The following is a 26,274-nucleotide window of genomic DNA, read 5'->3' on the forward strand; positions in this document are numbered from 1 at the left end:
CTTTGCTTCTTTCTAACCTGTTTGGGGTGTTTTTATCTGACTGCACTAACACTGCTAAATACCGTAACACTACACAACAAAAAGGGAGAGCAGTCAACTCAATATTGTCCCTGATTTTAAAAGGAATAGTAATAGTTATGACATTAACTATTAAAACTAATTTTTTCAATAATTTTTAAGAAAGTGTCTATTTGTATTTTATTTATTTATTTATTTATTTATTTTTATTTTTATTTTTTTTTTTTTGAGACGGAGTCTCGCTCTGTCGCCCAGACTGGAGTGCAGTGGCGCGATCTCGGCTCACTGCAAGCTCCGCCTCCCGGGTTCACGCCATTCTCCTGCCTCAGCCTCCGAGTAGCTGGGACTACAGGCGCCCGCCACCACGCCCGGCTAATTTCTTTTTGTATTTTTAGTAGAGACGGGGTTTCACCGTGTTAGCCAGGATGGTCTCGATCTCCTGACCTCGTGATCCGCCCGCCTCGGCCTCCCAAAGTGCTGGGATTACAGGCTTGAGCCACCGCGCCCAGCCTATTTGTATTTTATAAAGAGTTTTCAAAGGACAGATATTCAAGCATGTGCCTTTGATCCATTCTTGCATTAATTAAGTCACGGAAATCAGTTCTAAAACAAGGATGAATAATTTCGTATTTTATGTAATTGTGAGACATCATTGTAAACTATTCAAAGTTTTATGCCCAAAATACATGACCTCAGGAATTTTGAATAGAGGAACAAAAAGCCATTCCTCCTCTAGTTAAAGATTCCAAACTAGTTTTGGTGTTCTTAAATCTGTTTATTTCAATCACCTCATTCATTCCACAAGCACTTATTAATTACCTGTGATCCAGGTACTACGAACCAAACACAGAAGAATATAATAATGATTAAGAGACAACTTCTCATCTTCAAGGAGCTCACCTAATTGTCATAAATATTGTTAACAAAATAATGAAGCAAGAAACATCACCTGAGATACCCAGAAAAATTCAGAGGAAGGAACAGCAGTCCTAAACACTGAGTGACAGCAGTCAACGGCATCTCTCCAAGTACAGGCCATGAACTCCTGTGAACCCCTGAGAATACTACTAAAATATTGTTTGCTTTTTTCACTGACAGTGCAGTAGCAAAGGTATGTGCCTGGCCAGGATCCTGGTCCTGATTCATGCTAAGGCACTAGTATTACTAGTGCCTTGATTGATGCTAATACTAGTGCTTTGGCATGAATCAAGGACAGGCTCCTGGCCGGGCACAGTGGCTCACGCCTGTAATCCTAACACTTTGGAAGGCCAAGGCGGGCAGATCACTTGGCAGCAGTTTGAAACCAGCCTGGCCAACATGGTGAAACCCCATCTCTACTAAAAACACAAAAATTGTCCTGGCGTGGTGGCACACACCTGTAGTCCCAGCTACGCGGGGGGCTGAGGTGGGAGGATCACTTGAGTCCAGGAGGCAGAAACTGCAATGTGCCAAGATCATGCCACTGCAGAGTGCCAAGATCATGAAACTGCAGTGTGCCAAAATCATGCCTGGGAGACAGAGTGAAACACTGTCACAGAAAAAAAAAAAAAAAAAGGCCAAGATCCGTAACTATACTAGTAGTAATTATATTCTTCATCATCATTTTTTAAATGTCTGTAACAAAGAAGTAAAAAATTATTTTTATTAATCTCTAACCTTAAATATATATCTTTTCAAAATTCTGTGTGAGAAAATGGGAAGTATGCATAAAGAACTTATGCCATACACCAAAATACAATGACTATTTCAAGAAAAAGCAAGTGGGCAGTTGAGTTGTGAACTAAAGCAGTCAATTTTTTCATGGAGCACCATGAAAGAACGAAAGATATCAATTATGGTTATGCAAAGTGAGATATACAACATTTTCTTTTCTTTCCTTTTTTTTTTTTTTTTGAGACAGGGTCTTGCTCTGTTACCCAGGCTGGAGTGCAGTGGTGGCGTCATCACAGCTCAATGCAGCTTCTATCTCCCAGGCTCAAGTGATCCTCCCACCTCAGCCTCCCAAGTAGTTGGGACCCCAGGTGTATGCCGCCACACTTTTTTTTTTTTTTTTTTTCCCTGTAGAGATGGGATATCACTATATTGACCAGGCTGGTCATAAGTGATCCTCCTGCCTCAGTCTCCCAAAGAGCACCTGGGCTATACACTGAAATCTGAATTTCCTGTAATGTCACAAAATCTTCTGAATTTTTTCAATCATTTAAAAATGTAAAAGCTACCTTACAAGCCATACAAACACACATGACAGGCTATATCTGGCCAGCAATCCGCAGTTTGCAGACCCCTGCTCTACACTCTAACTTAAAGATGTGACTGTACAATCCTTCCACTATTCCATATTTCCTAAGTACCACAATTAACTTTATTTGCAAGTCTTTCTGCTAACCCTCGTGTGATGGCCTCTGGGAAATGAACAATTAGGCATTCTTCTGATTTAAACCCATTAAGCTTCACCCACACTCACACTTTAAAAAAAAAACAGAAGGCCGGGAGCAGTCACTAACGCCTGTAATCCCAACACTTGAGGCCAAAGCAGGTGGAACACCTGAGGTCAGGAGTTCAAGACCAGCCTGGCCAACATGGTGAAATCCCGTCTCTATTAAAAATACAAAAACTAGCTGGGTGTGATGGCAGCTACCTGTAATCCCAGCCACTAAGGAGGCTGAGGCAGAAGCATCACTTGAACCCAGGAGGCAGATGTTGCCGTGAGCCAAGATCGCACCATTGCACTCCAGCCTAGGCAACAAGAGGGAAACTCCATCTCAAAAAAAAAAAAAAAAAAGCAAGAAAGAAAAGAAAACTCGCTTATCTAGTTTCTGATTTGAAACACTGTAGGTGTAAATCCCAGCACTTTGGGAGGCCGAGACAGGTGGATCACGAGGTCAGGAGATCGAGACCATCCTGGCAAACTCTGGGATACCCCGTCTCTACTAAAAGTACAAAAAAAAATTAGCAGGGCGTGGTGGCAGGTGCCTGTAGTCCCAGCTACTTGGGAGGCTGAGGCAGGGAAATGGCGTGAACCTGGGAAGCAGAGCTTGCAGTGAGCCAAGATCGTGCCACTGAACTCCAGCCTGGGTGACAGAGCGAGACTCTGTCTCAAAAAAATAAATAAAATAAAATAAAAATAAAACACTGAAGGAAGGAAAGGGGGATTTTAAGTAGTTGTGTAAATGACACAAAGAACAGTAACAACTGTTCTACTGATGTCAAATATCAAAAGAGTCCATTATGATGAATCTCAATTCTCAGTCTCAACTTCTCTCCCATAGATTCAAAAACTAAAATCTAAAGAGTAGCTTTTGAGTTTGATGAGATATCCTAAAGTAATTCTCACATTTTAAAGAAATGCCAAAAACTAAACAAATGAATAATATGACCAAGTATATCACAAGAAACGAAAAAAATAATTCATTATAAGGAAAACACATTATATGTGCGATATAACAATTATAAATTATTACAGGGAATAACATGAAAGACAACTGAAACAGCTTATCTTTCAAAGGATGAAAACTTCTCAAACTCATTCATCTATATATTCATTCATATTTATTTTACACATGTACATGTCAATGTGTTTGGACATTGGGCAAGAAATTGGTGTCTAAAACAGACATGGTCTGTGTGCTCTTGGGCCTATGTTCTACATCTGCTCTTTCCATTATCATAGCCATCAGCCCCATGTAGCTATTTAAATTTAAATTAGAGTTAAATAAAATTAAAACCAGTTCTTCGGTCACACTAGTCATACTTCACATGGCCAAGGGCCAGCTTTCAGCTATGATACTGGACCTCACAGACACAGAATGTTTCCATAATCACAGAAAGTTCTGTTCAGTAGCAAAGGTTTAAAACGTTATGTACTTCCCTCTCTCTGCTGACTAGACATTAAGATGAAACTTAACTTCTTTCTTTTAAAAAAGGGGGCAAAATTTTACTGCTGTCTTTTAAGGAAGTACCAGGTGACAGTATTTCTACAGATGTACTTTATATCAAAGCTGAAAAAACTTCTAAGGTTTTCTAATCCAGCAAAATAATCACCAAATGCTTTTACCAAGGTTTTAAAGTTTTTTAAAAAATTCTTGGAGGTAAGTATCTCATCATCAATAACTATTTCAATTTACTAATTGGCTTCAAACCATTCTCAACTGCATTCACAACTGCAGTATTTCCTTTCCTAGAAAGTGAAGGATTCTGCACTTAACTGATTATCACATAACTCTCTATGATGCAGAAAACAGCTCCTGCTTGTCACCTCTGCATGGTGACTGGAACACAGAGGGTACTCAAACAACTGTTACATGAAGGTCAATAAACTGTAAGTCTCCAGCACTGTCAAAAGCAATACAAGGCCAGGCGTGGTGGCTCATGCCTATAATCCCAGCACTTTGGGAGGCCGAGGCGGGCGGATCACGAAGTCAGGAGTTCAAGACCAGCCTGGCCAATATGGTGAAACCCTATCTCTACTAAAAACACAAAAATTAGCCAAGCATGGTGGTGCGCACCTGTAGTCCAAGCTACTCAGGAGGCTGAGGCAGAAGAATTGCTTGAACCCCAGGAGGCAGAGGAGGTTGCAGTGAGCCGAGATTGCACCATTGCACTCTAGCCTGGGTGACACAGAGCAAGACTCCATCTCAAAAAGAAAAACAAACAACAACAAAAAAAAACCCACAAAAGCCACATTCCATTTCACAACCCTAGTTACTGATGGAGCTTCAAGTCTGTGCTGCTTATTTGTAAAAAAAAAAAAAAAAAAAAAACTTTATTAACTGCATGATTTAAGCAGCACCGAACATCTGTTGGGTATCAGTGTTCTGGGTCCCTGAAAATCAAGGACTTACTAAAAAGTAAAAATTCTACATGAAGAAATAAAATACTGCACATTGCCTGGGAACCATAAAATTAACATAAATTAATTTATCTTTTACTTAGCTATGAGATAGACTGGCTTTTTTTTTTTTTTTTTAAAGATAAGGTTTCACTCTGTCACCCAGGCTGAAGTGCAGTGGGCATGATCATGGCTTACTGAAACCTTGACCTCTAGGCTCAAGTGATCCTCCCACCTCTACTCAGCCTTCTAGGTAGCTGGGATTACAGACACGCGCCACCAGGCCCAGCTCATTTTTTAATTTTTGTAGAGACAGGGTCTTGCTATGTTGCCCAGACTGGTCTTAAACTCCTAACTCAAGCAATCCTCTGGCTTCAGTCTCCCAAAGTGCTGGGATTACAGGCCACCATGCCTGGCTAACTTTTTTTTTTTTTTGGTAGAGACAGAGTCTCACTAGCCCAAGCTGGTCTCAAACTCCTGGACTCAAGTGATCCTCCCACCTCACCCTCTCAAAGTGCTGGGATCACAGGAGTGAGCCACCACAGTGACCACAGACTGGCTTATAAATATGTGTAACTACCATGAGATATTCAGCCGAAGAATGAGGGGGAGGGGGAGGAGGAAGAAAAATTATGGCTGGGCAGGACAGCCCACGCCTATAATCCCAGCACTTTGGGAGGCTGAGGCAGGAAGATCACTTGAGTCCAGGAGTTTGAGACTAGCCTGGGCAGCTTGACGAGACCCCCATCTCTGCAAAAAAAATTTAAAAATTAGCCATGCGTGGTGCCACATACTTGTGGTCCCAGCTACTTGGAAAGCTGAAGCGGGAGAACTGCTTGAACCCGGGAGGCGGAGGCTGCAGTGAGCAGAGATGGCACCACTGCACTCCAGCCTGGGTGACAGAGCAAGACTCCGTCTCAAAAAAAAGCCACATGTGGTAGCTCGCACAATTAATTCTAAACTACATTAACAAAGACATCTCAAATGTCTCAACTACTCGTGAAAGACAGCTGTATCAAAATTGCACACTTTCCCTGAAAACAGAAATCAAAATGTTTTCAAATTAGTCCATACCAATGACATATACCATTAACATTAGTGAGAATATGGCTGTTTGGCAAACTTCTTTTTTTTGAGACGGAGTTTCGCTCTTGTTCCCCAGGCTGGAGTGCAATGGTGTAATCTCAGCTCACTGCAACCTCCGCCTCCTGGGTTCAAGTGAGTCTCATGCCTCAGCCTCCCAAGTAGCTGGGATTACAGGCATGGGCCACCACGCCCGGCCAATTCTGTATTTTTAGTAGAAAAGGGGTTTCTCCACGTTGGTCAGGCTGGTCTCGAACTCCCGACTTCAGGTGATCCACCCACCTTGGCCTCCCAAAGTGCTGGGATTACAGGTGTGAGCCACCATGTCCAGTCACATTTGAACTATTTTCTAACCAAACTGGTTCTGCCCAATCAGGTGATATGCTTTAAAACAGAAAAAAATTTATCTAAAGAAAATTATCATTCATGCCAGCACTGAAAACAGAAAATAAAAAATAAGAAGTAAATATATCAGAGCAGTGGCTAATGCCTGTAATCCCAGCACTTTGGGAGGCCGAGGCAGGTGGATCACCTGAGGTCAGGGGTTCGAGACCAGCCTGGCCAACATGGCGAAATCCCATCTCTACTAAAAATACAAAAATTAGCTGGACGTGGTGGCACTTTCCTGTAATCCTAGCTACTTGGAAGTCTGAGGCAGGAGAATCGCTTGAACTCGGGAGGCAAAGGCTGCAGTGGGCCTAGATCACATCACTGTATTCCAGCCTAAGCAATAGAGTAAGATTTTTGTTTCAAAAAGAAAAAGAAAGAAAGAAAGAGAGAGAGAGAAAGAAATAGAGAGAGACAGAGAGAAAGAAAGCAAAAGAAAGAAAGAAAGAGAAAAAGAGAGAGAGGCCGGGCGCGGTGGCTCACGCCTGTAATCCCAGCACTTTGGGAGGCCGAGGCGGGCGGATCATGAGGTTAGGAGATGAAAACCATCCTGGTGAACACGGTGAAACCCCGTCTCTACTAAAAATACAAAAAAATTAGCCAGGTGCGGTGGTGGGCGCCTGTAGTCCCAGCTTCTCGGGAGGCTGAGGCAGGAGAATGGCGTGAACCCGGGAGGCAGCGGAGCTTGCAGTGAGCCGAGATCGCGCCACTGCACTCCAGCCCAGGTGACAGAGCAAGACTCCGTTTCAAAAAAAAAAAAAAAGAAAGAAAGAAAGAAAAGAAAGAGATCAGAGCCTGTCAAGAACCTATAGCCGGGCACGGTGGCTCAAGCCTGTAATCCCAGCACTTTGGGAGGCCGAGACGGGCGGATCACGAGGTCAGGAGATCAAGAGCATCCTGGCTAACACGGTGAAACCCCGTCTCTACTAAAAAATACAAAAAACTAGCTGGGCGTGGTGGCGGGCGCCTGTAGTCCCAGCTACTCGGGAGGCTGAGGCAGGAGAATGGCGTGAACCTGGGAGACGGAGCTTGCAGTGAGCTGAGATCCGGCCACTGCACTCCAGGCTGGGCGACAGAGCAAGACTCTGTCTCAAAAAAAAAAAAAAGAACCTATGAAAGAATTAGGGGGGCCAAGCACAGTGGCTCACGCCTGTAATCCCAGCACTTTGGGAGGCCAAGGTAGGCGGATCATCAGAGGTTGGGAGTTCGAGGCCAGCCTGACCAACAAGGAGAAGCCCCATCTCTACTAAAAATACAAAATTAACTGGGTATGCCTGTAATCCCAGCTACTCGGGAGGCTAAGGCAGGAGAATCACTGAAACACGGGAGGCAGAGGTTGCAATGAGCTGAGATCATGCCATTGCACTCCAGCCTGGGCAACAAGAGTGAAACTCCATCTCAGGAAAGAAAAAAAAAAGAATTAGGAAAAGAGAGTAATAACATACAATAGCATTAAAGTACAACCACACCTTAATACCCTATGTAATCAGAGATCCTTCACAAATATCCATGTGAAAATCCTAGGGTCAAGGACTGGCTAAGTCCAAAAACCAGAGATAACTGAACAGACACAACAGGAAGAAAAGAGTAAATAGCAAAGTTACTATTTATTGAATGGTGCCCTTTTTTTTTGAGCCGGAGTCTCGCTCTGTTGCCAGGGTGGTGTGCAATCTTGGCTCACTGCAACCTCCGCCTCCCAGGTTCAAGCGATTCTCCTGCCTCAGCCTCCTGCATAGCTGGGATTACAGGCACAACCACCACGCCTGGCTAATTTTTGTATTTTTAGTAGAGATGGGGTTTCGCCATGTTGGCCAGGCTGGTCTCCATCTCCTGACCTCGTGATCCACCTACCTCGGCCTCCCAAAGCGCTGGGATTACGGGTGTGAGCCACCATGCCTGGCCAAACAGTGCCTGTCTTAATACAGCAGGCATTATGCAAAATATATCGCCTAAATTTTTACTTAATCCTCACAATAACCCTGTAGTTGCTATAATTTTATTTATTTTTTTTTTTTTTTGAGACGGAGTCTCTGTCACCCAGGCTGGAGTGCAGTGGCTCAATCGCAGCTTACTGCAACCTCCGCCTCCCCCATTTCAAGCAATTCTCCTGCCTCAGCCTCCCGGGTAGCAAGAACTTACAGGCATACAGCAACACACCCAGCTAATTTTTGTATTAGTAGAGATGGGGTTTCTCCATATTGGCTAGGCTGGTCTCGAACTCCTGACCTCAAGTAATCTGCCCACCTTGGCCTCCCAAAGTGCTATAGTTGCTATAATTAATCCCATTTTACAAATGAGGACACTGAGGCACATAGACAGCTTAAACATGTTCAGATTACATGGCTATTAGCCATTATACATCAGGATCAGGATAAGAAGCCACGTCTGCCAGCTAACCCTATACTACATTTAAGTTTACAGAGCCTATCTTATGTGCTTTATCTATTTGCTACCACCTTTTGATATGATTTGAATGTTTATCCCCTCTGAAACTCACATTTAAACTTAATCCCCAATGCGGCAGTATTATGAGGCAGGTCTTTAAGAGATGACTGGGTCATGACGGTTCTGCCCTCATGAATGGAACCTATTCATGGATTAATGGGTTAACAAATTTTAATGGGTTATCCTGGGAGTGCGACTGGTGGCTTTATAAGAGGAAGAGATCTGAGCAAACGCACTCAGCCCCCTAACCATGTGATACTCTAGGCAGCCGTGGGACTCTGCAGAGTCCCCAACAGCAAGAAGGTCCTCATTAGATGCACCCCCTTGACCTTGGCCTTCCCAGCATGCAGAACTGAAAGAAATAAATTCCTTTTCTTTATAAATTACCCAGTTTTGGCAGGGCCCAGTGGCTCACCCCTATAATCCCAGCACTCTGGAAGGCTGAGGCGGGCGAATCACCTGAGGTCAGGAGGTTGAGACCAGCCTAGGTGACAGAGTTAGACTCCGTCTCAAAAATAATAATAATAATAGTAATAATAAATTACCAGCCGGGCGCAGTAGCTCACGCCTGTAATAAGCCTTGGGTGACTGAGGCGGGAGGATCACCTGCGGTCAGGAGTTCAAGACCAGCCTGGCCAAAATGGTAAAACCCCATCTCCACTAAAAATACAAAAAATTAGCTGAATGTGGTGGCCGGTGCCTATAATCTCAGCTACTCGGGAGGCTGAGGCAGCAGAATCGCTTGAACCTGGCAGGGCGGAGATTACAGTGAGCCAAGATCGTGCCATTGTACTGCAGCCTGGGCTACAAGAACAAGACTCCATCTCCAAAAAAAAAAAGAAGAATAAATAAATAACCCAGTCTCAGGTATTCAGTTACTGCAACAGTAAACAGACTAAGACACCTTTATAATCCACTGTAAAGTAGGCTGTGCAGTTTGACGATCCTGTTTTTCTAGAGAAAATAAGAAATTCAGGGAAGATGAATCATTCCCTCCCTACAGAGCACGCAGCAGAGCTGGGTCTGGAATCCCCGTCTTCTGACTCTTCACCACTGTTTTTCCTCCTCAATATGCTTAGCCAGTGTGGTGGTTTCAAAAATATGTTCACAAATTACTTAATTTGCATCTCTTCAAAGGGCAGAACCTGAACTCTCCCTTGAGTATGGGCTGTACCCAGTAACTCCCTTCTAACAAATGCAGCAGAACTTGACAGTGTGAGACTTCTAAGGGTGCATTATAAAAATGTAACCGCAGCTTCCTCCTTGCTCCCTCTTGATGAAGCCAGCTGACATGTTGTGAGAACATTCAAGAAGAGGTCCACAGGGCAACAAGCAAGGCCTCCTGCCAACAGCCTGGAAGCAGATCCTCCAGCCCCAGCCAAGCCTTCAAAATGACTGCAACCCTGAGCCAGAACCACCCCACTAAACTGCTTCCAAATTCTTAACCCATAGAAACTAAGATGATAAATGCTGCATTAAACCACTATGCTTCACAGTTACTTGTTATGTGGTAATAAATTGCTAATATAACTAGGGGCTGTGTGTGGTGGCTCACACCAGTAATCACAGCACTTTGGGAAGCCGAGGTGGGTAGATCACCTGAGGTCAGGAGTTGGAGACCAGCCTGGCCAACATGATGAAAAACAGCCTCTACCAAAAATACAAAAATTAGCTGGGCATGGTGGCGTGCGCCTGTAATCCCAGCTATTCAGGAGGCTGAGGCAGGAGAATCGCTTGAACCCAGGAGATGAAGGTTGCAGTGAGCCGAGATCCCACCAGTGCACTCCAGTCTAGGTAACAGAGCGAGACTCCATCTCAAAAAACAAACAAAAAAAATCAACTCTTGGCTAGTTATCGGAATTACATGATCCCTCCCTTAATTTCACATAGTAAATGCCTGTACCTCTATTGGTTAACATTCTATTCCACCTTGTGTCCTGCTAGTTGTTTACCTGCCTGCCTTTGAGACTAAGTCATAAATCCCTCATTATCTAAGGTTCAATTTTCTCATCAGTAAAATGAAAGGGTTAGATTAAGTAATTGCTAAGGAACTCCCAACTCCAAAGTTCCATAAGGATGACTCTTAGTTGAAAAAAGCAAGATAGCACAGCTGTAAGCTTGCACCTGTAGTTTTAAATCTCGGCTCTACAACCTATCAGCTCTAAACAATGGGCCTGCTTCTTAACATTTCTGTGCCTCAGTTCCTCATCTGTAAAATGAGAATAATAGTGTTATCTGTTAGAATTCTTCTAATAAATTTTTTTTTTTTTTTTTTTTTTTTTGAAACAGGGTCTCACTGTGTCACCCAGGCTGGAATGCAGTGGTACAATCATGGCTCACTGCAGCCTTGACCTCCTGGGCTCAAGCAATCCTCCCACCATAGCCTCCCAAGTAGCTGGGATTACAGGAGTGTGCCATCAAGCCCAGCTTTTCTTTTTTTGGGGGGTGGGGGGGTGGAGACAGGGTTTTGTCATGTTGCTCAGGCTGGTCTCCTGAGCTCAAACGATCCGCCCTCCTTGGCTTCCCAAAGTGATGGGATTACAGATTGCTTTCAAGCAAATTCATCAGGCCCATGTTCCTCCATGCCCCAAGGTGAGCAGTCTGGGCTGCCAAGGAACAGAAAAACACTTTCCTTCTCCAGAAAATCCCACTCCTGAGCTGACAGGAGGGGATCTTAGAAAGAATCAGTACAAAAGACAGGGCAAACTAGAGAAAGAAGCTGGCAGACTTTTTTAATTCTTCCCAATACAAACTGGAACTAGACATGCAGAGAGCCTTCCTAAAGGCAACGCCCAAATCCCACTTGAGGCCAAACTTCTCCCCAGGGAGACTGAGAGCCAATGTTCTTATCATAGCACTCCTCCCCATGGTGCACCCAGACACAGAAGCCTGAGCAGTTGTGGCTGTCACACCACAGATGCAGTCTTCAGGCCAGAACCTTCCAGGGCCTTTTTCTTTGCTCGCCCAACAGCTGCTGCATCTGCCTGGCCATCAAGGAACAGCCAGTATGCACGTGGCTGTGTGGAGCAAGAGAGGCCAAAATAAGCAGCAAAGTCAATTAGAGATGGGTTTGGGGCTAAGTTGACATGGTAACAGGACCAGTCACAGGTCTTCCCATGTATGGTGGGACCAGAGAGCCCTATGTCTTCCATTCATTCTTCTCTGGGCAGTTTCTGTCCAGGACAGCTATGGGGCAAATTCCACCTTACCCTTAAGATTCGCCACCTGGGTGTGGTTCTTGCCCAGCAGCTCATCCAGCTCATCCACCCTGTACTCTGAGATGCTTTTATCCTCCTGCACAGGCTGTGGGTCCTTTCCCCTAATGAATCACTCCAGGTAGTAGCCCACAGTCCTGGCCACAAAGGCCACAGGGAATGTGACTTAAGTAGCATAGGTAAGCACTACAATCTAAAGCACAAGCCGTACATCATCAGACAGCCTGGCACTATTTACTGGGAATCCACTCATGCATAGCAATGCAAGAGAGCAAACCTTGTTTCATGCAACAGTTGGGTACCACAAATAATCTGCAGCACAGCCCACACTCCTCTGTCCAGCCCCGATCTCTACCTGCTGGCTAGGAGCAGCCCACATGGCCTCCTGTTGTTTTTTCATAACAACTACAGTCAGATATATAACTCGCATGTACAAATCACCCAATTAAATTGTACAGTTTAATGACTTTAGTATATTCAGAGCTGTACAACCATTACCAAAACCAATTTTACAGTATTTTTATCACCCCAAAAAGAAACACATACCCATCAACAGAGACTCCCCGTGTTTCCCCCTCCCCACCAGCTCTAGGCAACCATAAATCTACTTTCTGTCTCTATGAATTTGCCTATTCCAGATACTTGATATAAATTAAATCTTATTAATATATGGTCTTTTAGGACTGACTTCTTTGATCTAGTATAATGTTTTCAAGATATATCCATGTTGTAGCATGTAACAGTACTTCAGTATTTTTATTCCACTGTAAGGATATGCTACATTTTGTTTATTCATCAACTGACATTTGAGTTGTTTCCATCTGGCTATGATCAACAATGTTGCTCTTTCAGTTTTAAGTAATAGAAAATACAGCTGGACACAGTGGCTCACGCCTATAATCCTAGCACTTTGGAAGGCCACAGCAGGAGGACTGCTAGAGACTAGGAGTTCAAAACCAGCCTGAGCAACATGGCAAGACCTCATCTCTATGGGGAAAAAAAAAAATCTTTTTTTTCATTAGCAAGCAAGGCACAGTGGCTCACACCTGTAATCCCAACACTGGCAAACAGAGGCAGAAGGATCTTCTTTAAGCCCAGGAGTTTGAAACCAGCCTGGGCAACATTACAAGACCACATCTCAACTAAAAATAAAAATTTTTTTAAAAATTAGCCAGGCGGCCGGGCGCGGTGGCTCAAGCCTGTAATCCCAGCACTTTGGGAGGCCGAGACGGGTGGATCACGAGGTCAGGAGATCGAGATCATCCTGGCTACCACGGTGAAACCCCGTCTCTACTAAGAAATACAAAAAACTAGCCGGGCGAGGTGGCGGGCGCCTGTAGTCCCAGCTACTCGGGAGGCTGAGGCCGGAGAATGGCGTGAACCCGGGAGGCGGAGCTTGCAGTGAGCTGAGATCCGGCCACTGCACTCCAGCCTGGGCGACAGAGCGAGACTCTGTCTCAAAATAAATAAATAAATAAATAAATAAATAAATAAATAAATAAATGAATAAATAAATAAAATAAAATAAAATAAAATAAAATAAAAATTAGCCAGGCATGGTGGAGCACACCTGTGGTCCCAGCTACTCAGGAGGCTGTGGTGGGAGGACTGCTTAAGCCTGGGAGGTCAAGGCTCAGTAAGCCATGATCATGTCACTGTGCTCTAACCTGGGTAAGAGTGAGAACCTGTCTCCAAGAAAAAAAAGTGATAGAAAATCCAACTCAACCCAGCTTAAACAAATAGCTAAAAGTCCAGCAGGGAGCCTTTGCATAAGACACAGCCTGAGTTAGGGTTTAAATATCACCATCAGGGCCAAGCACGGTGGCTCACGCCTGCAGTCCTAGCACTTTGGGAGGCTGAGGCAGGCAGATCCCTTGAGGTCAGGAGCTTTGAGACCAGTTTGGCCAACATGGTGAAACCCCGTCTCTACAAAAAATACAAAAATTAGCCAGGCCTGGTGGCCCCTGCCAGTAGTCCAGCTACTCAGGAGGCTGAGGCAGGAGAATCACCTGAAACCAGGAGGCAGAAGTTTCACTGAGCTGAGACCACGCCGCTGCACTCCAGCCTGGGTGACACAGTGAGACTTTGTCTAAAATAAATAAATAAAATAAAATAAATAAATATCACCATCAGGATTGAGTTTCTCTCTAACTCTTGGCAAGGCTTTGTTCTCTGTTCATTTTCAGGATCTGCATGGTGACAAAATGGCTTCAATACCTCTATTTCACATCCTCTCCATTGAAGCTTATAGGAGAAAGCAAGAGCCTCTCCCAAATCCTCATGCAAAGGCCCTAAGATTACCTCCAGGTGGGCTTTCCAACTGAAAAGTGGAAGGCACTAAGTAAAATAGGCCATGCTCCATCCTGGAGCATGAAGGAAACAAGAGAGAAAAAACCCAAACAATGGACAACCAAACATGGACAAGATAATCCCTATACAAAAACTGAGGCCCATTTCAAGTAGGATAAACGGAATCTGGGCAGCTGAAAAAATTTTTAAGCCCAGTTTAGAGTGTTGTGACAACTGAACCTGATAAATGCATGTTAAAGTATGTAGCAGAATGCCCAATACACAACAAATACGTAATAAATGTCAGTCACTATATTAGCTATTTTTTGTGTTAGTTCAAATGAACCCATGAAATTTGATAGTTCAGGGCAAAAAAAGACAATTTCACACAGTTCAACATCATATACACTCAGCTTAAAATTAAGGCAAGTACAACCTGTATTTGCTTTTTCACAGTGAAATGTAAGTCTGCATCTCTATTAGATATATTAAACACCCAAAAGAAGAGTTATTTCCAAATTTTCAAAACCTTGGGTTAAAAATGCAAGTATATCTTCTTCAACAGAGATTTCTCTGGTCCTGTGGAAGATACATGTTAGAGGCAAAATATGAGAAATGAAATACCCTGAGACAGATAGTACTCCCAAAGCATCTGCTACCCTAACAACAACACTATCGTAAAGGCCTTATGTGTATCTACCTTCTCCTTTATCAACTAAAGCACGCAACTAAGACTATTAAATCTTTTCATAGTAAACCACCACTTTGATTTTTTAAAAAACACTAATTTTGGCCGGGCGCGGTGGCTCAAGCCTGTAATCCCAGCACTTTGGGAGGCCGAGACGGGCGGATCACTAGGTCAGGAGATCGAGACCATCCTGGCTAACAGGGTGAAACCCCGTCTCTACTAAAAAATACAAAAAGCTAGCCGGGCGACGTGGCGGGCACCTGTAGTCCCAGCTACTCGGGAGGCTGAGGCAGGAGAATGGCGTAAACCCGGGAGGCGGAGCTTGCAGTGAGCTGAGATCCAGCCACTGCACTCCAGCCCGGGGACAGAGCGAGACTCCGTCTCAAAAAAAAAAAAAAACAGTATTTTTTTTTTTTTGGGGGGGACAGAGTCTTGCTCTGTCACCCAGGCTGAAGTACACTGGCACAATCTCGGCTCACTGCAACCTCCACCTCCCAGGTTCACGCCATTCTCCTGTCTCAGCCTCCCGAGTAGCTGGGACTACAGGCACCTGCCATCACGCCTGGCTAACGTTTTGTATTTTGTTTAGTAGAGATGGGGTTTCACCACGTTAGCCAGGATGGTCTCGATCTCCTGACCTCGTGATCCACGAGCCTCGGCCTCCCAAAGTGCTGGGATTACAGGCATGAGCCACCGTGCCCGGCCAAATAACACTAATTTTTTTTTTTTGAGACGGAGTCTCGCTCTGTCGCCCAGGCTGGGGTGCAGTGGCCAGATCTTAGCTCACTGCAAGCTCCGCCTCCCGGGTTTACGCCATCCTCCTGCCTCAGCCTCCCGAGTAGCTGGGACTACAGGCGCCCGCCACCTTGCCCGGCTAGTTTTTTTGTATTTTTTAGTAGAGACGGAGTTTCACCGTGTTAGCCGGGATGGTCTCGATCTCCTGACCTCGCGATCCGCCCATCTCGGCCTCCCAAAGTGCTGGGATTACAGGCTTGAGCCACCGCGCCCGGCCAACACTAATTTTTTAAAAAACTGCTGGAGTCCTTCATTCCTTTCATCACATGTCTTAGTCTCCTCCCTGTCCCTTTATTCTAGTTTGAAATTACAAATCTAAATAGAGATGACCTGCTATGAACAGTAAGTATCTCTTCAGTATTTCTAGATCTGATGGTAAGTGCATGGCTCTAATTCACTTTCATGACCTATACTTAGACAGTGTATCTCTTGTAAGTACCTTACAGGAGTTATTGCTGAGAAAAATAAAGATTTAAGCCTGGGCTCAAGTGACTTACACCCATAATCCCAACACTTTGGGAGGCCAAGGCAGAAGGATCTCTTGAGGCCAGAACTTCAAAACTAGCCTAATCAACATAGTGAGATCCCATCTCTACAAAAGTAAAAAACAAAATTAGTCAAGCATGGTGGCATGCATCTGTAGTCCCAGCTACTCGGGAGGCCGAGGCAGGAAGACTACTCGAGCCCAGAAGTTCAAGGCTGCAGTGAGCAATGACTACAGCATGGACTCCAGCCTGGGTGACAGAACAAAACCCTGTCTCAAAAAATAAAAAACATTTAAGCTAGCCAAAATAAATAAACTCACATGCATGTTGAGATGCTTATAAAAATTTTATCATGATTCCATAGCTTTCCTTTTTCCCCCATTGTAAAAATTTGTAAAACACAACTGCATCATAAAAATAACCATAGCTGCCACTTACTAAGCATTTTTGATGTGCTACATAAAGGATAAGTATTATCTCATTTAATCCTCAAACATCTCCTTTACTCCAAGAGGCAGGTTTTATTAGCTCTATCTTAGGATGAAGAATCTTAGCCTTAGAGCAATTAGATAACTTAGCTAACGCTAATGAGAAAAGAGAGGACATCAAAACTTGAACTCTGGTCAGCTGCCACCAACAGCCATACTGGCCCTAGCAAAAAGAAATTTAAAGATAAATCCAGGTGCAGTGGCTCATGCCTGTAATCCCAGCACTTTGGGGTAATCCCAGCTGAGGTGGGTGGACCATTTGAGGTCAGGAGTTCGGGACCAGCCTAGCCAACATGGTGAAACCCCACCTCTACTAAAAATACAAAAAATAGGCCGGGCACGGTGGCTCACGCCTGTAATCCCAGCACTTTGGGAGGCCGAGACGGGTGGATCACGAGGTCAGGAGATCGAGACCATCCTGGCTAACACGGTGAAACCCTGTCTCTACTAAAAATACAAAAAACTAGCCGGGTGAGGTGGTGGGCGCCTGTAGTCCCAGCTACTCGGGAGGCTGAGGCAGGAGAATGGCGTAAAACCCAGGAGGCGGAGCTTGCAGTGAGCTGAGATCCGGCCACTGCACTCCAGCCTGGGCGACACAGCAAGACTCCATCTCAAAAAAAAAAAAAAATACAAAAAATAGCCAGTGTGGTGGTGTGAGCCTGTTATCCCAGCTACTCGGGAGGCTGAGGCAAGAGATTTGCTTGAACCCGGGAGGCAGAGGTTACAGTGAGCCGAGGTCACACCATTGCACTCCAGCCTGGGCAACAAGAGCAAGACTCGTCTCAAAACAAAAGATTCAAAGATAAACGAGGCTTTGGGGAAATGGGAACTATCACATCTCTGGTAGATAAGATAGCCTTTGCCCATAAAGGGGAAGCACAACTGATCCTTCAACAACGCAGGGATTAGGGACGCCACCCCCATCCCTGCACAGTCAAATATCCACATATAGGATGGGCGCAGTGGCTCAAGAGATCGCTCAACAGACCATCCTGACCAACATGGTAAAACCCCGTCTCTACTAAAAATACAAAACTTAGCTGGGCGTGGTGGCGCATGCCTGGAGTCCCAGGTACTCGAGAGGTTGAGGCAGGAGAATCATGTGAACCCAGGAGGCGAAGGTTAAAGTGAGCCGAGATCACACCACTGCACTCCAGCCTGGGCAACAGAGCGAGACTCCATCCCAAAAAAAAAAAAAAATCCACATACAACTTCTGACTCCCCAAAAACCAGAAGCCTTACCAATAACATAAATAGTAGATTAACACATATTTTGTATGTTACATGCATTATAATACAGTATTCCTATAATAAAACAAGCTAAACAAAAGAAAACAATACTAAGAAAATCATAAGGGGCCAGGCGTGGTGGCTCACACTTGTAATCCCAGCACTTTGGAAGGCCAAAGCAAGTAGATCACTCGAGCTCAGGAGTTCAAGACCAGCCTGGACAACACGACAAAACCCCGTCTCTATTAAAAACACAAAAATTAGCTGGGCATGGTGGTTCATTGCCTGTAGTCCCAGCTACTTGGGGGTCTGGCGTGGGAGGATCCCCTGAGCCCGGGAGCCAAAGGCTGCAGTAAGACGAGATCATGCCACTGCACTCTAGCCTGGGCAACAGAGCAAGACTGTGTTTAAAAAAAAAAAAAGAAAAGAAAATCATAGAGAAGGAAAATATATTTACTATTTGTCTTAGTCTATTTTTGCTGCTAAAGAAGGAATATCTAAACCTGGGTAATCTATTAATATAAAGAAAAGAGATGTATGTGTCTCATGGTTCTACAGGCTGTACAACAAGCATGGCACCAGCATCTAATTCCAGTGAGGGTCACAGGCTGCTTCCACCCATGTTGGAAGAAAGGGGTGCTGAGATCACACAGAGAGAGAAAGCAAGAGTGGAGGTGAAGGTGCCAGGCTCTTTTCAACAACCAGTTCTCTGTAAACTAAGAGTGAGAAGAAGCAAGAATGACACCTCAAGCCATTCAAGAGGGATCCACCCTCCACAATCCAAACACCAGGCCCCACCACCAACTCTGGGGCATCAACTTTCAACATGAGGCTTGGAGAGGTCAAACAAACCATATACAAACCATAGCTTTTTTTTTTTTTTTTTTTTGGAGACAGAGGCTCGCTCTGTTGCCCAGGCTGGAGTGCAATGGCACAATCTTGGCTCAATGCAACTTCCACCTCCCGGGTTCAAGCGATTCACCTGCCTCAGCCTCCAAGTAAGTGGGATTGCAAGCACATGCGACCATGTCCAGCAAATTATTTTTATTTTTAGTAGAGACGGGGTTTCACCATGTTAGCGAGGATGGCCTCAAAGTCCTCACTTCGTGACTCGCCCTCCTCAGCCTCCCAAAGTGACAGGATAACAGGCATAAGCGACCACACCAGGCCCATAGCACTATTTATTAAGTGGATCATCATAAAGGTTTCCATGCTTTGTCACCTTCACAGTAAAAAAGTTGACAAAAGCAGTCTTCAATAATCAGAACGACTCTGCTTAATTGTCTAACGTCAATTTGTTTTCTGGCACTGCTGCAGCTATGTCATCTTCCTCATCGTCTCGCAGTGGTTTGGAAGCACTCGTTCCCATCAAGTCATCTGATAATTCTTGTGGTGTGATATCTACTGGCTCTTGAATTTCTCACAATCTATACCCGGAAACCGTTCATCCTTCCAACCCCCACCTTTTTTGCCGTATCTACAATGTGTTTCATGATTTCCTTGACTATAAATCCTGTGGTCAATTTCAGAATAAGTGTGATGTGGTGCTGGGAAGAATGTACATTCTGTTGATTTGGGGTGGAGAGTTCTGTAGATGTCTATTAGGCCCACTTGGTGCAGAGCTGGGTTCAAGTCCTGGATATCCTTGTTAACCTCCTGTCTTGTTAATCTGTCTAATATTGACAATGGGGTGTTAAAGTCTCCCATTACTATTGTGTGGGAGCATAAGCCTCTTTGTAGGTCTCTAAGGACTTGCTTTATGAATCTAGGTGTTCCTGTATAGGGTGCATATTGATTTAGGATAGTTAGCTCTTCTTGTTGAATTGATCCCTTTACCATTATGTAATGGCCTTGTCTCTTTTGTTCTTTTTGGTTTAAAGTCTGTTTTATCAGAGACTAGGATCACGACCCCTGCTTTTCTTTGCTTTCCATTTGCTTGGTAGATCTTCCTCCATCCCTTTATTTTGAGCCTATGTGTGTCTCTGAAGGTGAGATGGGTCTCCTGAATACAGCACACTGATGGGTCTTGACTCTATCTAATTTGCCAGCCTGCGTCTTTTAATTAGGGCATTTAGCCCGTTTACATTTAAGGTTAACACTGTTATGTGTGAATCTGATCCTGTCATTATGATGTTAGCTGGTTATTTTGCCCATTAATTTGATGCAGTTTCCTCATAGTATCGATGGTCTTTACAATCTTTTTTTGCAGTGGCTAGTACCGGTTGTTCCTTTCCATATTTAGTGCTTCCTTCAGGAGCTCTTGTAAGGCAGGCCTGGTGATGACAAAATCTCTCAGCATTTGCTTGTCTGTAAAGGATTTTATTTCTCCTTCACTTATGAAGCTTAGTTTGGCTGGATATGAAATTCTGGATCGAAAATTCCTTTAAGAATGTCGAATATTGGCCCCCACTCTTTCTGACCTGTAGCATTTCTGCTGAGAGATCTGCTGTTAGTCTGATGGGCTTCCCTTTGTGGGTAACCCGACAGTCCTTCAGGCTAAAAACTCTCAATAAACTCGGTATTGATGGAATGTATCTCAAAATAATAAGAGCTATTTATGACAAACCCACAGCCAATGTCACACTGAATGGGCAAAAACTGGAAGCACTCCCTTTGAAAACCAGCACAAGACAAGGATGCCCTCTCTCATCACTCCTATTCAACACAGTGTTGGAAGTTCTGGCCAGGGAAATCAGGCAAGAGAAAGAAATAAAGGGTATTCAATTAGGAAAAGACAAAGCCAAATTGTCCCTGTTTGCAGATGACATGATTATATATTTAGAAAACGCCATCATCTCAGCCCAAATTCTCCTTAGGATGATAAGCAACTTCAGCAAAGTCTCAGGATACAAAATCAATATACAAAAATCACAGGCATTCCTATACACCTTTTTACCAATAACAAACAAACAGAAAGCCAAATCATGAGTGAAATCCCATTCACAATTGCTACAAAGAGAATAAAATACCTAGCAATACAACTTACAAGGGATGTGAAGGACCTCTTCAAGGAGAACTACAAACCACTGCTCAATGAAATAAAAGAGGACACAAACAAATGGAAGAATATTCCATGCTCATGGATAGGAAGAATCAACATCATGAAAATGGCCATATGGCCGGGCGCGGTGGCTCAAGCCTGTAATCCCAGCACTTTGGGAGGCCGAGACGGGCGGATCACGAGGTCAGGAGATCGAAACCATCCTGGCCAACACGGTGAAACCCCGTCTCTATTAAGAAATACAAAAAACTAGCCGGGCGAGGTGGCGGGCGCCTGTAGTCCCAGCTACTCGGGAGGCTGAGGCCGGAGAATGGCGTGAACCCGGGAGGCGGAGCTTGCAGTGAGCTGAGATCCGGCCACTGCACTCCAGCCTGGGCGACAGAGCGAGACTCCGTCTCAAAAAAAAAAAAAGAAAATGGCCATATGGCCCAAGGTAATTTATAGATTCAATGCCATCCCTATCAAGCTACCAATGACTTTCTTTACAGAATTGGAAATAACTACTTTAAAGTTCATATGGAACCAAAAAAGAGCCTGCATTGCCAAGACAATCCTAAGCAAAAAGAATAAAGGAGGCATCACGCTACCTGATTTCAGACTATACTACAATGCTACAGTAACCAAAACAGCATGGTACTGGTACCAAAACAGAGATATAGACCAATGGAACAGAACAGAGGCCTCAGAAATAACACCACACATCTACAACCATCTGATCTTTGACAAAAACAAGCAAAGGGGAAAGCATTCCCTATTTAATAAATGGTGCTGGGAAAACTGGCTAGCCATATGTAGAAAACTGAAACTGGATCTCTTCCTTACACCTTATACAAAAATTAATTCAAGATGGATTTTTTAAGACTTAAATGTTAGACCTAAAACCATAAAAACCCTAGAAGAAAACCTAGTCAATACCATTCAGGACACAGGCATGGGCAAGGACTTCATGTCTAAAACACCAAAAGCAATGGCAACAAAAGCCAAAATTGACAAATGGGATCTAATTAAACTAAAGAGCTTCTGCACAGCAAAAGAAACTACCATCAGAGTGAACAGGCAACCTACAGAATGGGAGAAAATTTTTACAATCTACCCATCTGACAAAGAGCTAATATCCAGAATCTACAAAGAACTCAAACAAATTTACAAGAAAAAAAATCAAACAACCCCATCAAAAACAGGACATTCATATAGCCAACAGACACATGAAAAACTGTTCATCATCACTGGCCATCAGAGAAATGCAAATCAAGAACACAACGAGATACCATCTCACACCAGTTAGAATGGCGATCATTAAAAAGGAAACAACAGGTGCTAGAGAGGATGTTGAGAAATAGGAGCACTTTCACACTGTTGGTGGGACTGTAAACTAGTTCAATCATTGTGGAAGACAATGTGGCGATTCCTCAAGGATCTAGAACTAGAAATACCATTTGACCCAGCCACCCCATTAATGGGTATTACCCAAAGGATTATAAATCATGCTGCTATAAAGACACATGCACATGTATGTTTACTGTGGCACTATTCATGATAGCAAAAACTTGGAACCAATTCAAATGTCCATCAATGATAGACTGGATTAAAAAAATGTGGCACATACACACCATGGAATACTATGCATGGAATACATAAAAAAGGATGAGTTCATGTCCTTTGTAGGGGCATGGATGAAGCTGGAAACCATCATTCTCAGCAAACTATCACAAGAACAGAAAACCAAACACCACATGTTCTCACTCATAGGTGGGAACTGAACAATGAGAACACTTGGACACAGGATGGGGAACATCACACACCAGGGCCTGTTGCGGGGTGGGGACAGCGGGGAGGGATAGCATTAGGAGATATACCTAATGTAAATGTTAAGTTAATGGGTGCAGCACATCAACATGGCATATGTATACACAGGTAACAAACCTGCACATTGTGCACATGTACCCTAGAACTTAAAGTATAATAAAAATTAGTTTATTATTTATTAAATAAAAGCATAAAAAATAAAAAATAAAAATAAATAAATAATCAAATTAAATTTTAAAAAAAGAAACTACCATCAGAGTGAACACACAACCTAGCAAATGGGAGAAAATTGTTGCAATCTACTCATCTGACAAAGGGCTAATATCCAGAATCTACAAAGAACTCAAACAAATTTACAAGAAAAAAATCAAACTACCCCATCAAAAAGTAGGCGAAGGATATGAACAGACACTTCTCAAAAGAAGACATTTATGCAACCAACAGGCATGTGAAAAAATGCTCATCATCACTGGTCATCAGAGAAATGCAAACCAAAACCACAATGAGATACCATCTCACACCAGTTAGAATGGTGATCATTAAAAAGTCAGGAAACAACAGGTGCTGGAGAGGATGTGGAGAAATAGGAATGCTTTTACACTGTTGGTGGGAGTGTAAATTAGTTCAACCATTGTGGAAGACAGTGTAGTGATTCCTCAAAGATTTAGAACTAGAAATACCATTTAACCCAGCAATCCCATTACTGAGTATATACTCAAAGGATTATAAATCATGCTACTATGCTTACTACACACGCACACGTATGTTTATTATTGTGGCACTATTCACAATAGCAAAGACTTGGAACCAACCCAAATGTCCATCAATGATAGACTGGATGAAGAAAATGTGGCACATATACACCATGGAATACTATGCAGTCATAAAAACGGATAAGTTCATGTGCTTTGCAGGGACATGGATGAATCTGGAAACCATCATTCTCAGCAAACTATCACAAGGACAGAAAACCAAACACCACATGTTCTCACTCGTAGGTGGGAGGTGAACAATGAGAACGCATGGACACAGGGTGGGGAACATCACACACTGGGGTCTGTCGTGGGGTGGGGGACTGGGAGAGGGATAGCATTAGGAGAAATACCTAATGTAAATGACAAGTTGATGGGTGCAGTAAACCAACATAGCACATGTATACCTATGTAACAAACCTGCACGTTGTGCACATGTGCACGTTGTGCACGTGTACCCCATATGTAACAAAAACATGCACCCCATATGTAACAAACCTGCACGTTGTGCACATGTACCCCATATTTTTTATTATAATAAAAAATAATAAAATAATTTTTAATAAAAATCCTGTGAAGTCATGGACATCTGGACACTCTTCTCCAGCAGGAATCTGTTTCAAGCCTGATGGTTTTCATGGCTTTTTCTGTAACAACAACGGTATCTTCATTGGTATAACTCAGACATTCAGGATGGTCTATCGAGTTCTCTTCTACTGCACTGAGAAGCCTTTCCATAGCATACCGTGTATAACAAGTGTTTTTTTTTTTTTTTGAGACGGAGTCTCGCACTGTCACCCTGGATGGAGTGCAGTGTCGTGATCCTGGCCCACTGCAATCTCCACCTCCCAGGTTCAAGCACTTCACCTGCCTCAGCCTCCCAAGTAGCTGGGATTACACGTACCCGCAATCATGCCCAGCTAATTTTTTTTGCATTTTTAGTAGAGTCGAGGTTTCACTATGTTGGCCAGGCTGGTCTCAAACTCCTGATCTCGTGATCCGCCTGCCTCGGCCTCCCAAAGTGCTGGGGTTACAGGCATGAGCCACCGCACCTGGCCGAGTCTTAAAAGTCCTTAAGGCTCCCTGATGTAGAAGCTAAATTAGAGACACTGTGTTTAGGGCCTAGTAAACTACTTCCACAGCTTCTGTGCTGAACTCACAGTGTGGGGTTCTGGCGTGGGGGAACTCACAGTGTGGGGTTCTGGATGGCCAGGGGCATTGTCCAAAATCAAAAGAACTTTAAAAGGCAATCTCTCACTGGCTAGGTATTTCCTGACTCCAAGGACAAAGCATCAATGGAACCAATCCAAAAAAGGGTTCTGATTGTCCAGGACTCCTTATACAACCAAAGGACTGGCAGCCAGTATTTCTCTTCTCCCTTTAAGGCTCAAGGTTAGCAGCTTTACAGACAAGGGCAGTCCTGATCATAAACATTTGCACAAAAGAGTAGAAGTAGCCCATCCCTTCCTGCCTTAAATCCTATGCTTACTTCTTTTCCTTACAAATTGGATTAATGTCCTCTATGGCAATTTTTTTCCAGAATGGGGCACTTCCACCTAATGGGGCACTTCCATCTGGCATTTAGGGCCAGGCACAGTGGCTCACGCCTGTAATCCCAGCAGTTTGGAAGGCTGAGTCGGGTGGATCACCTGAGGTCAGGAGCTGGAGAGGAGCCTGGCCAATATTGTGAAATCTGATCTCTACTAAAAATACAAAAAATTAGCCAGGTGTGGTGGCAGGTGCCTGTAATCCAAGCTACTCAGGAGGCTAAGGCAGGAGAATTGCTTGAACCCGGAAGGCGGAGATTGCAGTGAGCTGAGATCACCCCATTGCATTCCAGCCTGGGCAACAAGAGCAAAACTCTGCCTCAAAAAAAAAAAAAAATATATATATATATATATATATATTTAGGCCAGGTGCAATGGCTCACATCCGTAATCCCAACACTTTGGAAGGCCAAGGCAGGAGAATCGAAGACCAGCCTGGGCAACACAGGGAGACTGAGTCTCCACAAAATAATTTAAAAATTAGCTGGGCGTGGTGGCGTGTGCCTACAGTCTCAGCTACTCAGGGGACTCAGATGGGAGGATCATGTAAGCTTAGTAGGCCAGGGCTGGAGTGAGTCATCATGCCACTGCACTCCAGCCTGGGAGAACAAAACTCTATCTTAAAAAAAAAAAAAAACTATTCAGGCAGATAGCCTTTCTCCTCAATGATTTTCTTTTTTTGAGATGGAATCTGGCTTTGTTGACAGGCTGGAGTGCATGGCGCGATCTCGGCTCACTGCAAGGGTTCAAGTGATTTTCCTGCCTCAGCCTCCCGAGTAGCTGGGACTACAGGCGTGCGCCACCACACCCAGCTAATCTTTGTATTTTTAGTAGAGATGGGGTTTCAAGATGTTGGCCAGGACAGTCTTGATCTCCTGACCCTGTGATCCGCCGACCTCGGCCTCCCAAAGTGCTGGGATTACAGGCGTGAGCCACTGCACCCAGCCTAATGATTTTCTTAACGATGTCTGACGACTAATATGCTGCCTCTTAGTGGCTTCTCTTGTTATCTCCACATTTCTTAATTAAGGCAAACCTCTAAAATTATCAAACCATCTTTTGCTGTAATTAAATTCTCTAGATTTCGATCCTTCCCCTTTTGCTTTACAGTTATCATACAGTGACTTTGCTTTTTCTCTAATTGTATTAGCATCTACAGGTATGCCTTTTTTTTCTTTTTTTTTTTTTTTTTTTTTGAGATGGAGTCTCATTCTGTC

General features: G+C 43.9%; 1 protein-coding gene across 11 annotated transcripts in view; it reads right to left on the bottom strand.

Moving 5' to 3' along the window:
* SRPK2 (SRSF protein kinase 2) overlaps positions 1–26,274 on the bottom strand; it is a 290,349-nt gene that overhangs the window by 239,913 nt on the left and 24,162 nt on the right. Inside the window, exon 3 of one of the 11 annotated variants that reach the window (XM_065541060.2) lies at positions 13,986–14,065. The exons of the other annotated variants lie outside the window; for them this stretch is intronic. The gene's annotated coding sequence lies outside the window, so the exon portion shown is untranslated. The remainder of the gene's footprint in view (positions 1–13,985; positions 14,066–26,274) is intronic. 11 annotated transcript variants of the gene reach the window in all.

This window comes from Macaca fascicularis, chromosome 3 (assembly GCF_037993035.2).
Source record: "Macaca fascicularis isolate 582-1 chromosome 3, T2T-MFA8v1.1".
Lineage (NCBI taxonomy): Eukaryota > Metazoa > Chordata > Mammalia > Primates > Cercopithecidae > Macaca > Macaca fascicularis.